Source organism: Odocoileus virginianus, chromosome 28 (genome assembly GCF_023699985.2).
Source record: "Odocoileus virginianus isolate 20LAN1187 ecotype Illinois chromosome 28, Ovbor_1.2, whole genome shotgun sequence".
NCBI classification, from domain to species: domain Eukaryota; kingdom Metazoa; phylum Chordata; class Mammalia; order Artiodactyla; family Cervidae; genus Odocoileus; species Odocoileus virginianus.
Genome location: NC_069701.1, coordinates 24,707,022 through 24,720,021, shown reverse-complemented (window position 1 = coordinate 24,720,021; position 13,000 = coordinate 24,707,022). Strand labels below are relative to the sequence as shown.

At 49.6% G+C, this 13,000-nt stretch overlaps 1 protein-coding gene and 1 long non-coding RNA gene across 7 annotated transcripts in view; one reads left to right on the top strand and one right to left on the bottom strand.

Moving 5' to 3' along the window:
- PKNOX2 (PBX/knotted 1 homeobox 2) overlaps positions 1-13,000 on the bottom strand; it is a 292,403-nt gene that overhangs the window by 197,359 nt on the left and 82,044 nt on the right. For 5 of the 6 annotated variants that reach the window (XM_070457344.1, XM_070457349.1, XM_070457347.1 and 2 more), the window contains one exon: positions 11,009-11,074. The exons of the other annotated variant lie outside the window; for it this stretch is intronic. The gene's annotated coding sequence lies outside the window, so the exon portion shown is untranslated. The remainder of the gene's footprint in view (positions 1-11,008; positions 11,075-13,000) is intronic. 6 annotated transcript variants of the gene reach the window in all.
- Positions 3,909-9,306, top strand: LOC139031738 (uncharacterized). Its single transcript, XR_011484210.1, has 2 exons — positions 3,909-4,311; positions 9,145-9,306. It is a non-coding gene; the product is annotated as an uncharacterized lncRNA (long non-coding RNA).

Here is a 13,000-nt window from a genome sequence, read left to right as displayed (position 1 = left end):
CGGCGCCCCCTCCTCGGGTCTCAGCCCCAACACTGATGCCTCACTGCTTGCCTGGCTGATGGCCCGTCACCAACCTGCATGGGACTGAGGACCCCAGGGACCCCAGGGAAGATCAGCCTACTTGACCCTTTGGACCTGAGAGTGGGTGGGAACTCTCAGAGATTTGGGGGTTATTTACGCAGCAGTGCTAATTTCTCTGAAGCTGCTTCTTCCTCACCTTCCCCTACAGCTTAGAGTGCTTCAAAAGTTCAAACTCTGTGCATCTACCAAGTCCCAAGCACTCCTTCACCTTTCACCCATCCATCCATCCACCCAACCATCCATCCATCCAACCACCCATCCACCCGCCCACCCATCCATCCATCCACCTGCCCACCCACCCATCAATCCATCCACCCACCCATCCATCCAACTCACCCACCCACCCATCCGTCCATTCATCCATCCACTCATCCATCCATTCATCCATTCCCTACCTCTGGAACTACAGTCATGAGTGACACCTGCCACCTGCCCTGGAGGTGCGTGTTGTGTTCCAGGAGGCAGACTTCACAGTCCCTGGTCCACATGATAAATGCCTTCAGGGAGGTAAACTTGGTAACCTGGGAGCCCAGGGACAGGGCAGCAACTTGGCATGACAGTGTCAAAAGACCAGAGGAGAAAAGAAGAGTTTACCTAGCAGAGGGAACAGCATACGCAAAAATAATGAACGTAGAAACCCTGGCAGCAGCTGAGACTCAAGAGAGACCGTGTGTGTGGGTCCACATGGTGGGTAGGTAGCACAAATGAAGATCTGCCTGCGCCATTTTCACCAGACCCCTTCTCCCACCCCAGCCCCCGAAAGTTCCCATAGTTAGGCCAATGTGGAATCAGTTCCTGTGATGCTTACTCCATACGTCTCAAGAGTTCCAACAAGATCTGGGTGATTTTATATTCCTGAAAACAGAATCCTTAATTTTCAAACACAATGATCACTTCAAGCGTAATAACCATTATAATAATAACCTCTTATACTTGCATAGTGCTTTATAGTTTATAAAACACTTTCATGTATCTCTTATAATCTTCCACCAATGACCCTTCGAGAAAGATGGAATAGGCAGTATTAGTATTTTTGCTTTCTGGATGAGAAAATTAAATCCCAAGTTCCCAGCTACCTAAAGAACAGAACTAGAGTTCAAGTTCAAGACGTCCTGATAGCAAAGGGCATGCTTGCTGACTCATTCACTGATTCAGTGCCTCACGGAGTATTTGTTGAGCACCTATTATGTACTGAGAGACCCTTCAGACTCAGAGCATAGATCATGGTGGGATGTTAAGATGACTGGAAGCCTTAATGAAGAGACAGAACATTGGCACCAAGGGGAAAACATCAGGGCAAAAAGCAAAGCACTGAAACTCAGGAACAGACAAAAACATAAAGCACTATCTTCAAACACTGCCACACACACACACACACACACACGCGCGCGCGCGCGCGCGCACACACGCACACCCTACAGCCTGCACACACACAAGCAAGAGGCATATTCCCTTATCATATAGGAGGATATGAGCCATTTCTTCTCATGCTCCCCAGCATGGACTGCAGACTCCTTAAAAAATCTCACAGCCCCCCTTCTAGTTGGGCAACAGACCACAGCCAGCATCTGGAGACTGTCTGTGGGGCCTCAGCTTCACCCATCTCCCAACACACACACAAGTTCTCCCAGTGCAGCAATCCAGGCATTCCAGCACGGGGAGAGCCCAGTGTGTGATACACATCCAGGGCAGCTTAGGTTGTAGTCAGGATGGATAGACAGGATGGAATGTGATAGAATGGGATGGATGGATGGATGGATGAAGAGATGGATGGTTGGATGGATGGATGGACAGACAAATGTATGGGTGGATGAGTGGATGGATGGATGAATAGATGGATAGATGGATGGATGGATAGACGAATGTATGGGTGGATGAATGGATGAATAGATGGATGGATGAATGGATGGATGGATGAATGAATAGATGGATGGATGAATGGATGGATAGATGGATGGATGGATAGACAAATGTATGGGTGGATGAGTGGATGGATGAATGGATGGAACAGTGGATGAATGGATGGATGGATGGATTGATTGGATGGGTAGATGTATGGGCTGGTTGGATGGATGGATAGATGGGGAGGAAAGGCTTGGAAGCATAGGAGCTTTCACCTACCTAGAGCCTGCTGGGGCCCCACCATTGGGCCCAATTATAGGCAAGCACTGCCTCACTCTATGATGAGGACAGATAAGCCTCAGTGCCCTCTGCAAAAACAATATCCACCCCACAGGATCCTTGTCAGGAGATGCTGACATACCTACTGCAGGGCCTGGCACACAGAGGGAATTAGGACTTTCCCACACAGGAACTAAAGGTAATGGAGGAACAAGTAACTCTGCAAAGCCCCTACAGAAGTCAGTCTCCTGTGGCCGCACCACCATCACTCATCCTGGGGTTTGGAGGACTTAATGGAGAAGACCTCTCATCACTCCACCCTCTTCCCCTTGGCTCATTCATTCGATTTCCATTCAGCCAAACCTGTAGGGGCCTACTGTGGCCAGGCATGATTCTAGGTACTGGGATCAGGAGAAGAATAAGATTCAGTTCTTAGCTTGGCTAGACATACAGATACCTATGTTTGAGGTCCTGTGACGACATACAGGATGTGGAAGGACAGCAGCCTTTCAGGAAAGGCAGGAAGCCCTGTCAATGGTAGTCAGAGAAGAGATGCATAAGCTGGGCATTGCAGGAGGAGTAGGTCTATCCAGGCCGAGGAGATTCCGGATGGAGGGAGCAGCAAGCGCAGAGGCCCTGATGTGCGAAGTTACACAGAGTATTTGGGGAAACTGAACAACCTGGCATTCTGAGTACCAGGAGTAGGAGTGTCTGTAAGTAATGGGGAGGAGGGAGCTGCAAGGCGGGCAGGAGATGAAGCTGGCAGGTAGACAAAGCTGAACTGTGTGGCCCTGGCCAGCCAGGCCCCAGAAGCCGTAGACAGTAAAGAACCCCCTGGGGTGGCAGGAGCACAGGTGTGACAGTGGCACATGCTCACAACAGCATTTATTAATCTCCAGCTGTTGCAGGCCCAGAGCTAGGCTCCCTCACATTCTGGGGGCTCCCCCTGGCTGCCTCTGTCAAACATGAATTTGACAAGGTTTTCTCCCCTTTGATTCATTCAATTATCCCTGGAGAAACGGCCAATTTGGCCAATCTTCCTCTCTGAAGAGCCAGGCTGGCTGGCTAACAGCGGAGGCCAGGGGAGGGTTCCCACAGCGCCACCATCACCAACCGCAGCTAGAGCTGCTAGAATCAGTGCCTGGAAAGCTCACAGAAGCTCCTGAGAATCGGGAAGAACTTAAGAAGGGATAATGGTGGAGGTGACAGGAGCCACAGAGGAAGCAGACAATGGGGAAATCCCTCAGGCTGAACAAAGATTTTGAAGTACCCGTATTTCCAGAGAACAGGAGAGAAAGGCCAGGTGGGTGGTGGCAGCCACTTGGTACTTCCAAACCCTGCTGGAAGCTTCTCCAGGCCTGCTCGCATCAGGGAAGTTTCCCCTCCCTCCCTTCCTCCTCTCCCCTCCCTCTGTCCCTCTTCCCAACTCCTCTCCAGAAAGGTTTATGGAGGAGACTCCAGATAGCCCTGACTCCTGCAGGCATAGTCACACCAACTGAAAGGAGATTTAATTAGCAAAATCTCGTTAGGCAAACGAAATTATCCGTAAGACAATACTCCTCTGGACAGGGGGTATGATTAAACAAAGCCATTAATTGAGAGAGTCGCTTTGGCAGCCCCCCCGGAAGCGTTCATCTCTGGGCCCGGCTCCACGGTGCCTCCTCGGGCCAGCGGAACAGACCCGGCCCCCTCTACCCCCCCACCCCCCACTGCATCTCTGCTCTTCCAGGACCCTTCCAGTCGCGGCTGCGGACCTCATAGCTCATCAGCGGCCTCTCTGTCGCCAGATTCCTGCTAAAGTGCCTTGATTGCATAATGTCTATTTGCATAATGTAAATTGCAATCTCCTAGCTCGGGAGGCAGGAATCACAGAACAGCCATTATTTTTTACCACTCCACAAAAATTCTACATTTAGAAAGCAGATTTGCAGCTCAGAAAGCCGTATAAATCTGAATTCGCCACCAACGCCATTAAATCACACCAATTAAGCCGGACCGACGAAGAGCCCCCTGTCACTGTTCTCTGCACACTCAAGGACTCCCAGCCCAGATGGAGGCCACGGAAAAACCGGAGGCTCTTGGCGGCAGGGCTGGAGCCGAGTTGCAAAGGTAGGATGTTCTATCTTGTAAACCTTCACACATACACGCCCCGAGCACAGGTGCCCGTCAAGTCTTGGTGGGCAGAGGACAGAGAGGAGATGGAAGCTGGCTAAGTTATTTCTAAGCTCATAGCCTGATTTCTTGTGGGCACATTGTTTGAGGACTCTTCACTTATAGAGCAGGACACCATAGGTGGGGAAGAAGCCAGCACTTTCCTCAAAGAGAGAGGAGAGATTCCAGGAATTTCACAGGAGGGTGAAAAGTCGGGACCTTCAGCATCTCTTTAATGACCTTTTTCTGTCTTTTCCCCGAGTCTCCTCCAGCCAAGTGAAAGAAAACCGGGGGCAAATTCTGCTGACTGGGCTGGGCTGGGCCAGATTCTGAGCTCCTAACAGCTGTTTCTCAGGGGTCACTAGAGAGAGAGAGGCCAGTCACAAGCTCCCCAGAGAGGAGCCTTTCCTCTGAGAACCGCTTCCCCATAGCCACATACCTGGTTACTCTTTTGCCTCTTTATTGCTCATTCAATATTCATCTGTCAAAGGACAAGATGCTAATGTGTATTATTAAAATATCAATAGTTTATGAGTGAACTTTTACGGAGAGTACAGTTAAAGGAAAGATGCTTGACCATTTCCATCAGAAGCAATGGAAAGGAACAGTCTTTCCAACTCCACTCTTTTCCTTAAATACTGGGGGAGGGGATGGCTGAACCATTACATTGTATCTAATGTGTGCCAGGAATGGCCCTAAAGCTCCTACATACTGAATTTCATTTAGTCCCCAAGCCACCCTGGGACCCATGTACAATCCTATTTCCATCCCAGAGAGGAGGAATCTAAAGACCAAAGAGATGTGTCCAGAATCATAGAGGTTCTAAGTCACAGGGCTTAAGCTTCAACCTCAGCTTTGGGCCTCACACCCGATGCTCCACCCCCAAGTTGAGCCTTGAAAATACAAATGGTCTTTGAGGCTTTTATCTGTTTCCGTCACCTGCCCAAATTAAACATTGGTTTCCTGACTCAAGTTTCATGAAAGAGGAAAGGAGAGAAGAGGAAATCATTCCACGCTTCCACACGGACCCATGTCCACACTCAATCTCCACTTTAGAGATGTCTAAGCCAGTTCCGTTTTCATTCCAATCCCAAAGGAAGGCAATGCCAAAGAATGTTCAAACTACCACACAATTGCACCCATCTCACATTCTAGCAACGTAATGCTCAAAATCCTCTAAGTGAGGCTTCAACAGTACATGAACTGAGAACTTCCAGATGTTCAAGCTGGATTTAGAAAAGGCAGAGGAACCAGAGATCAAATTGCCAACATCCATTGGATCATCAAAAAAGCAAGAGAATTCCAGAAAAAACATCTACTTCTGTTCTATTGACTATGCTAAAGCCTTTGACTATGCAGATCACAACAAACTGTGGAAAATTCTTCAAGAGATGGGAATACCAGACCACCTGACCAGCCTCCTGAGAAATCTGTATGCAGGTCAAGAAGCAAAAGTTAGAACTGGACATGGAACAACAGACTGGTTCCAAATCGGGAAAGGAGTCCGTCAAGGCTGTATATTGTCACCCTGATTATTTAACTTATATGCAGAGTACATCATGCAAAATGCTGGACTGGATGAAGCACAAACTGGAATCAAGGTTGCCTGGAGAAATATCAATAACCTCAGATATGCAGATGACACCACCCTTATGGCAGAAAGCAAAGAGGAACTGAAGAGCCTCTTGATGAAGGCGAAGGAGGAGAGTGAAAAAGCTGGCTTAAAACTCAACATTCAAAAAACTAAAATCATGGCATCTGGTCCCATCATTTCATGGCAAATAGATGGGGAAACAATGAAAAAATGACAGACTTTATTTTCTTGGGCTCCAAAATTACTGCAGATGATGACTACAGCCGTGACATTAAAAGACACTTGCTACTTGGAAAAAAAGCTATGACCAACCTAGATAGCATATTAAAAAGCAGAAACATTACTTTGCCAACAAAGGTCTGTCTAGTCAAAGCTATTGTTTTTTCAGTAGTCATGTATGGATGTGAGAGTTGGACTATAAAGAAAGCTGAGTGCCGAAGAATTGATGCTTTTGAAATGTGTTGGAGAAGACTCTTGAGAGTCCCTTGGACTGCAAGGAGATCCAACCAGTCAATCCTAAAGGAAATCAGTCCTGAATATTCATTGGAAGGACTGATGCTGAAGCTGAAGATCCAGTACTTTGGCCACCTGATGCAAAGAACTGACTCATTAGAAAAGACCCTGATGCTGGGAAAGATTGAGGGCAGGGGGAGAAGGGGGAGACAGAGGATGAGATGGTTGGAGGGCATCATCAACTCAATGGACATGAGTTTGAGCAAACTTGGAGGAGATGGTGAAGGACAGGGAAGCCTGGTGTGCTGCAGTCCATGGGGTCACAAACAGTTGGACATGACTTAGCAAATGAACAGCAACAAAGCCAGTTCCAAGAATCTTTTCTGCACATTTGGAATATAAGGAAGGACTGAGGGTGACATTGGAGGTGAGGTCATTAGACTTCCCCCTTTTACAGGAGAGTAAACTGGGTTTCTTAGAGCCACAGGATAAAGTTAATCACTAGAATAGTCTTAAGTTTGATTTGAGGTCTGTGACTAACTTACTGTATTCCTGACTAGGGTTCCTCTCTGGTCTCTGAACCTCTGCTCCCTTTCTGTAGGTACCTCTGAGATAATAACAGTGTCTCATAAAGCAGTGTGAGGGTTTAAGGGGAACATGCCCATCACATGCTGATCAGAGTGTCTAGCATATAGTAGGTGCTCAACTAACATGGTTATTAATATTAATATTTAGCCAACTTGCGGAAGACTCCAGATGCTCCCTCCAAACCTTTTCATCAAAACCATGCCTCTCTGCCCTCTCTTCCCTACCCCCTCCCTTTAGTCACTCAGTTCAGTTCAGTTCAGTTCAGTCGCTCAGTCGTGTCCGACTCTCTGTGACCCCATGAATCGCAGCACACCAGGCCTCCCTGTCCATCACCATCACTAGCCATTCTCATATCTCTGGAGAAACGAACTGGTTCTCCTTCAACTCTTTGGCTGCTTGAGTTCTGTTTGTAACCCCTTAAGTCAGGACAGGGCATCCAGAGGACTCAGATTCTCTTTCAAAGCTTGGCTGCAACTGGTTCAGGAAAACAGCAAAGGACAGGGTTCTGCCTCCCACAGGGGATAGTGTGTGTATGTGTGTGTGTGTGTGTGTGTGTGTGTGCATGAGTGAGTATGTGTGAGTGAATGTGAGAGTGTTATGTGTGTGAGTGTGAGTGTGTGAGTGTTGTGTGTGTGCACAAGTGAGTATGTGTGAGTGAATGTGTGTGTTATGTGAGTGTGAGTGTGTGTGTTGTGTGTGTGAGTGAATGTGTGTGTGTTATGTATGTGAGTGTGAGTGTGTGTGTGAGTGAATGTGTGTGTGTTATGTATGTGAGTGTGAGTGTGTGTGTGAGTGAATGTGTGTGACAGCGTTATGTGTGTGAGTGTGAGTGTGTGTGTGTTGTGTGTGTGATTGTGTGAGTGAATGTGTGTTATGTGTGTGAGTGTGAGTGGGTGTGTGAGTGTTGCGTGTGTGTGAGTGTGCGAGTGAATGTGTGTGAGAGCATTATGTGTGTAAGTGTGTGTGTGTGTGAGTGAGTGTGTGAGTGTGTGAGAGTGTTATGTGTGTGAGTGTGAGTGTGTGTGAGTGAATGTGTGAGTGAATGTGTGTGAGAGTGTTATGTGTGTGACAGTGTTATGTGTGTGTGTGTGTGTGAGCGAGTGTGTGTGAATGTGTGTGAGAGTGTTGTGTGTGAGTGAGTGTGTGTGAGTGAATGTGTGTGAGAGCGTTATGTGTGTAACTGTGTGTGTGTGGTGTGTGTGTGAGTGTTATGTGTGTGAGAGTGTTATGTGTGTGAGTGTGAGTGTTATGTGTGTGAGTGAATGTGTGTGAGAGTGTTATGTGAGTGTTGTGTGTGTGTGAGTGAGTGTGTGTGAATGTGTGTGAGAGTGTTGTGTGTGAGTGAGTGTATGAAGGTGCGGGGACAAAGCAGACTGTGGCCTGCCCTGGGCCCCATCTAGGCATGGACCTCTTCATCCAATCTTTGGCCAAAGCCGAGTCTCCCATCTTGGAAAGCCATGGGCTGGGGGGTGGGGGTAGGAGCTACACACCAGGGAATGAAGGGCTCAAGGCTTGTGGAGTCTGTGTCACAGGTCTAACTCCCTCTCCAGACCTGGCACCTCAAGCGGTGGGCTGCAAACTGGAGCCCCTCCTGCTGAGAAGGACTGTTGGGTAGAGGTTTCTACCAACTTCAGAGCCTCAACACCAGCATGTCCTCAGGGAATCCTGCCAGGGGGAGGAGCCTAGGGGAGGAGCCTCCAGGGGAGGCTTCAAACACAGACATTGTGTGAGTTAAGAGACAGTTTGATTCTTGAAAGCCTGGGTTTCCTTAGCCGGCCTCAGGAGGCTGTGCTTTGCCACACCTGATGAACACTAGCTGTGGGCGTGTCCTCGCCAAAGACAGCTGCAATGACATATCACCCCCCTCACATTCTTCATTGAATGTGCTGTGGCTATTCCTCCTTTGAGACAGGATTAGGGGTGTCCATGTCCCCTTCTCTAAACCCAGGTGAGCCTTTGTAGCTACCCCAAACAGAGGAACATGTGGAAGTGATAACGCTGCCAGACTTGGGCAGGCAGCCCCGCCCAGCTCCTGGCTCCTCTCAGGGGATGCTCCCTCAGGGCACCCATGTTATGAGGATGCCCAGGTCACGTGGAGAGGGCATGTGGGTCTGATGCCAGCTAACACCTCGGTGACAGTTGGTATCCACCCGCAGAGTGACAAGTGAACAAGCCTTCCGATGATTCCAGCACTCAGCGTCTGCCGCCGAGGAGACCCCAGGCCTGTGGACCAGAGACAGTACCCCCCGGCCCCATGCCCTGTTTGGACTCCTGACTCACAGAATAAACGAGCTCAACAAATGTTGTTAAGTTACTAAGTCTTGGGGTAGTTTGTTACATAGCCCTAGGAACTGGAACACCACCCAAATTAAATTAGAATGTTTGCCTTTTCCTTCTCAAATCCAGCTCTCACTTCGGACTTTGAGACTGCTCCCTTCTCTGCAGGCTCCCCTGCCTGGGGCAGCCTGAGCCAAAATCCTGCTCCCTGAAAGATCCTTTGAATCATCCCATTTCAGCATCCCGGGACCTGCAGATCCCTGCTCTGCCTCTGTCCTCTGGGCGGGCGGGTCCCAGGTGTCCCCGAGAGGGCGCTCCCCGAGGCTGGGTGGTCCCCGGTCGGGCATCAGCTGACCTCACAGACCCAGGCGGAATGCGTGCAGACCTAGTTCCCCTACTCGCCCGCTCTCACGAAGTTCACGCTTGGCTTGCTCCTCTCACACTTGACTTGACTTATGGGGTCCCTCTAACCTCCGCCGCGAGCAGACATCGATTCTCACAAAGGTCATTATCTTCCTACCCTGGTTCCCCCCTCCCGCCCCCTCGGCTCCATCTCTGAGGTAGGTTTTCCTGGAACAGGAGGGAGGGAGGCACCCTTTCCCACACCCGGGCCTGGGGATCGACCCCTCCGAGCGGGGGCTTGAGAGGGGGTGCCCTGGGAGCCGCACCCGTCAATCACGGAGGCACCGGCACGGCCTCGCAGGCCATTAGGCGTAGGGCCGGCGCCCTGCTCACTCACCGGGCAGCCATCGGCAGGATGTTAGACGATCGCGGGGCGGCCATTCTTATGATTTATTCAAATACTCATTACAGTCAATCTATTTTTACACAGAGGTGAAGATGTGCGCTGATAACGGTTAATCATTTATAATTCCATGGACTGGTTGGGAGCCAATGTACTATCAAAGTCGCAGCCGCTGGGGCCCCGGGAGCCCCCGAAGCAGAGTGGGAAGGTTGCCCAGCCGCAGGCCCTTCTAGCTGACACTGCCTGAGCAGGGCCGGGGTGGCGGGCACAGCTGGAATAAAGGACCAGGGGACCCCAGACCAGTCTCCAGGAGCTCAGCCTCATGAGGGCACGCAGCACTGTGCAGGCAGAGAGATGCCCAGCAGACGGATGAGGCAAAGAAACCCAGAAGATGGAGAAACCACCTCTAGCTGGATTACCAAAGGAAGTTCCCCTGAGCAGACTGAACAGAGGCCAGGGCCTACGGATTAGAAGACTTCTGCCAAGTGGGAGAACCTGATGAGCAAATACGCACACACAGAAGGTGCAGTGGTTCCTGGGCTGACCGGAGGGAAGCGACCAGCAGCATTTCCTTTTCCCTCCCTCCTGTCTCTCCAGAAACAACCAGACATAAAAGCAAGTGTGAGCTCTGAACTTGGCCTGGTTCCTCCTCTCAAAGCCTCCCACTCTTGGCTCCCAGACCATAGTGGCTGGGGTCTGGCCTGGCCTTGCAAACTCAAGAATTTCCCTCTCCAGCACTCATGACACACAGAACACATCAGACCCACCGTAATGCGCAATCAATAAAATCTAATTAAATAGGACGTCCTGTTAAAGGGCCCCTTCATCACATTCAGGCCTCATCTAATTACAGGTCCACCGTATTTCACTTCCTGACCGGCTCACTGTCAAGCGTGTCCCTTGCACAAGGCATGGCTGTGGATGATCAGGTTCAGGGCTGGTCTTTAACCCATAACCTTATTGAGTTAGCTCAGAAAACGCCAATCAAAGTTACTCACAGTTCACAGTCCCTCTGCTGGTGAGCGGCATGGAGGTCGGCCTCAGGGTCCCACTCCAGTTTCAACCTGATGATGAGAAAAGACATCTTTACAGACTGTGAGTGGGCCAACACCTCCCCTCTAGGAGTCCCGGAGAAAAAGAGGCTCACGGCTGTGGGGCGCCCTGAGCTGAGCAAGGCAATGATCGTTTACCAATGCCTCCTGTCTGACCAAAGACCTCGGGCAGAGCAGGACAGGATGGAGGAGCCCCTGGGAAAGCTCAAAATCCACATGGGGATTTGAAGACAAGCAAACACCACCATCAACGCTGTGGTTTATGGCAGGATTATGGAAAGTGAAGAGTCCCATTCATTGGGCAATAAGGGAGATGTACATGGGGATGGGGGGGTGACTGATAAGATCAGAAAACATGATGGTTTTATCCTGGGATAAAGCAACGACAACAATAAAAAGAAGAAAAACCCAGCCAGGGACTTCCCTGGTGGCCCAGTGGTTAAGAATCCACCTTGTAATTCAGAGGACTTAGGTTCGATCCCTAGTCAAGGAGCTAAGATCCCATATGCCTTGGAGCCACTAAGCCCGAGTAACCTAACTACTGAGCCCAAGTATCACAACTAGAGAGTCTGTGCACTGCAGTGAAAAATCCCACATGACACAATGAAAATCCTGCATGCTGCAACTAAGACCCAATACAGTCAAATAAATGCATTTTAAAAAGGGGGAAAAAAAAAAAAGCCAGCACATATTTATACCATCTACACTCACCCAGCCCAGCAGGAATAAAATCCATGGGTCCCATAATAAAAGTGCTGCCACGTCATTGGTGAAACAAGAATATCCATCAGATAAGATGAGAACATACATAGCAGTGCTGAACTATGTGGTAGAGACTATAACTCCCTCTCTCTCCACAGAAACAGGGTCTGTGAGAGCTGGAGCCTTCAGGGAAGTTTTCAGGGAGAGGGAGAACTTGACCAGGGTCTTGGAGGACTGGAAAGGCAAAATCCAGCTGGTGGAAGACGACCAGGGGCATTCCAAGAAAGGGAGCAATCTGAGCAAGAATGATGGGGGAAAGCACGGACTGTCCAGGGACGATGCAGAGGCTGCCCGGCTGAGACACTGGAGGAGGAATTAATGCTGAGTCAGCCGGCTGGGGCCAGAGCATCCCAGCTCGAGTCTTAGGTGGAGAGGTCAGGCTTGGGCTCGGAGCTCCCGGAGCCACGGAAGGTTTTCCAACAAAGAAATGTCATGAAGGAGAGGACCCTCCCACCCCCACCACTCTGTAGTACTTTCCTTTTAATTAAAATGAGAGGCTTCCTGGAAAAGGTGGAGTTTCAGACAGGACATTCAGGAATGGGGTATGATACAACACGCTCCTGGAAAGATGTCTCTCTTGTTCATGATGATGTCACTCAAAATGAGGCACTTCCTGGAGCTGTCTACTAACATCTCCAGGACCAAGACTGATGACTCAATGGTAGTGCCTCAGAGACAAGACCAGACTGCTGATGGCACGTGGCTGAGGATGAGGACTGCATTTGTGCATCTGGTTAGCCCACAGTGTGATAGGTTCTCCCCAAGTGTCTGCTGAAATGTTCAGTGGTGGACTCGGCTCATTCTAACCAGAACCTGACAACAAGCTCCTAGCTGGCAATGGACTCCAACTTGTAATCTTCTACACTATTGACACATTGCTACTGAGCATATATGAACTCAGGACAGGAAGTTTCTTGGTTGAACTGCATACAGTGAGGATTTATCCCTGCCCCAGGACTGAATGTTGAGACCCCAGTGACTTGGAAGAAAATAGGTTGGATTTGCCATGTGCACATGCTGCTCAGCTGGCCAGGACAGCCACTCTGTTCGGCAGATGGATTCTGATGGGCACGTGTTACAAAGCTTTGAACAAGTTGAAAGGACGGGCCAAAACTAAAAAGTCAATTTTTCCCGTAACCAGTTTTTATCTCTTGCACAATAACATCATGACAACCA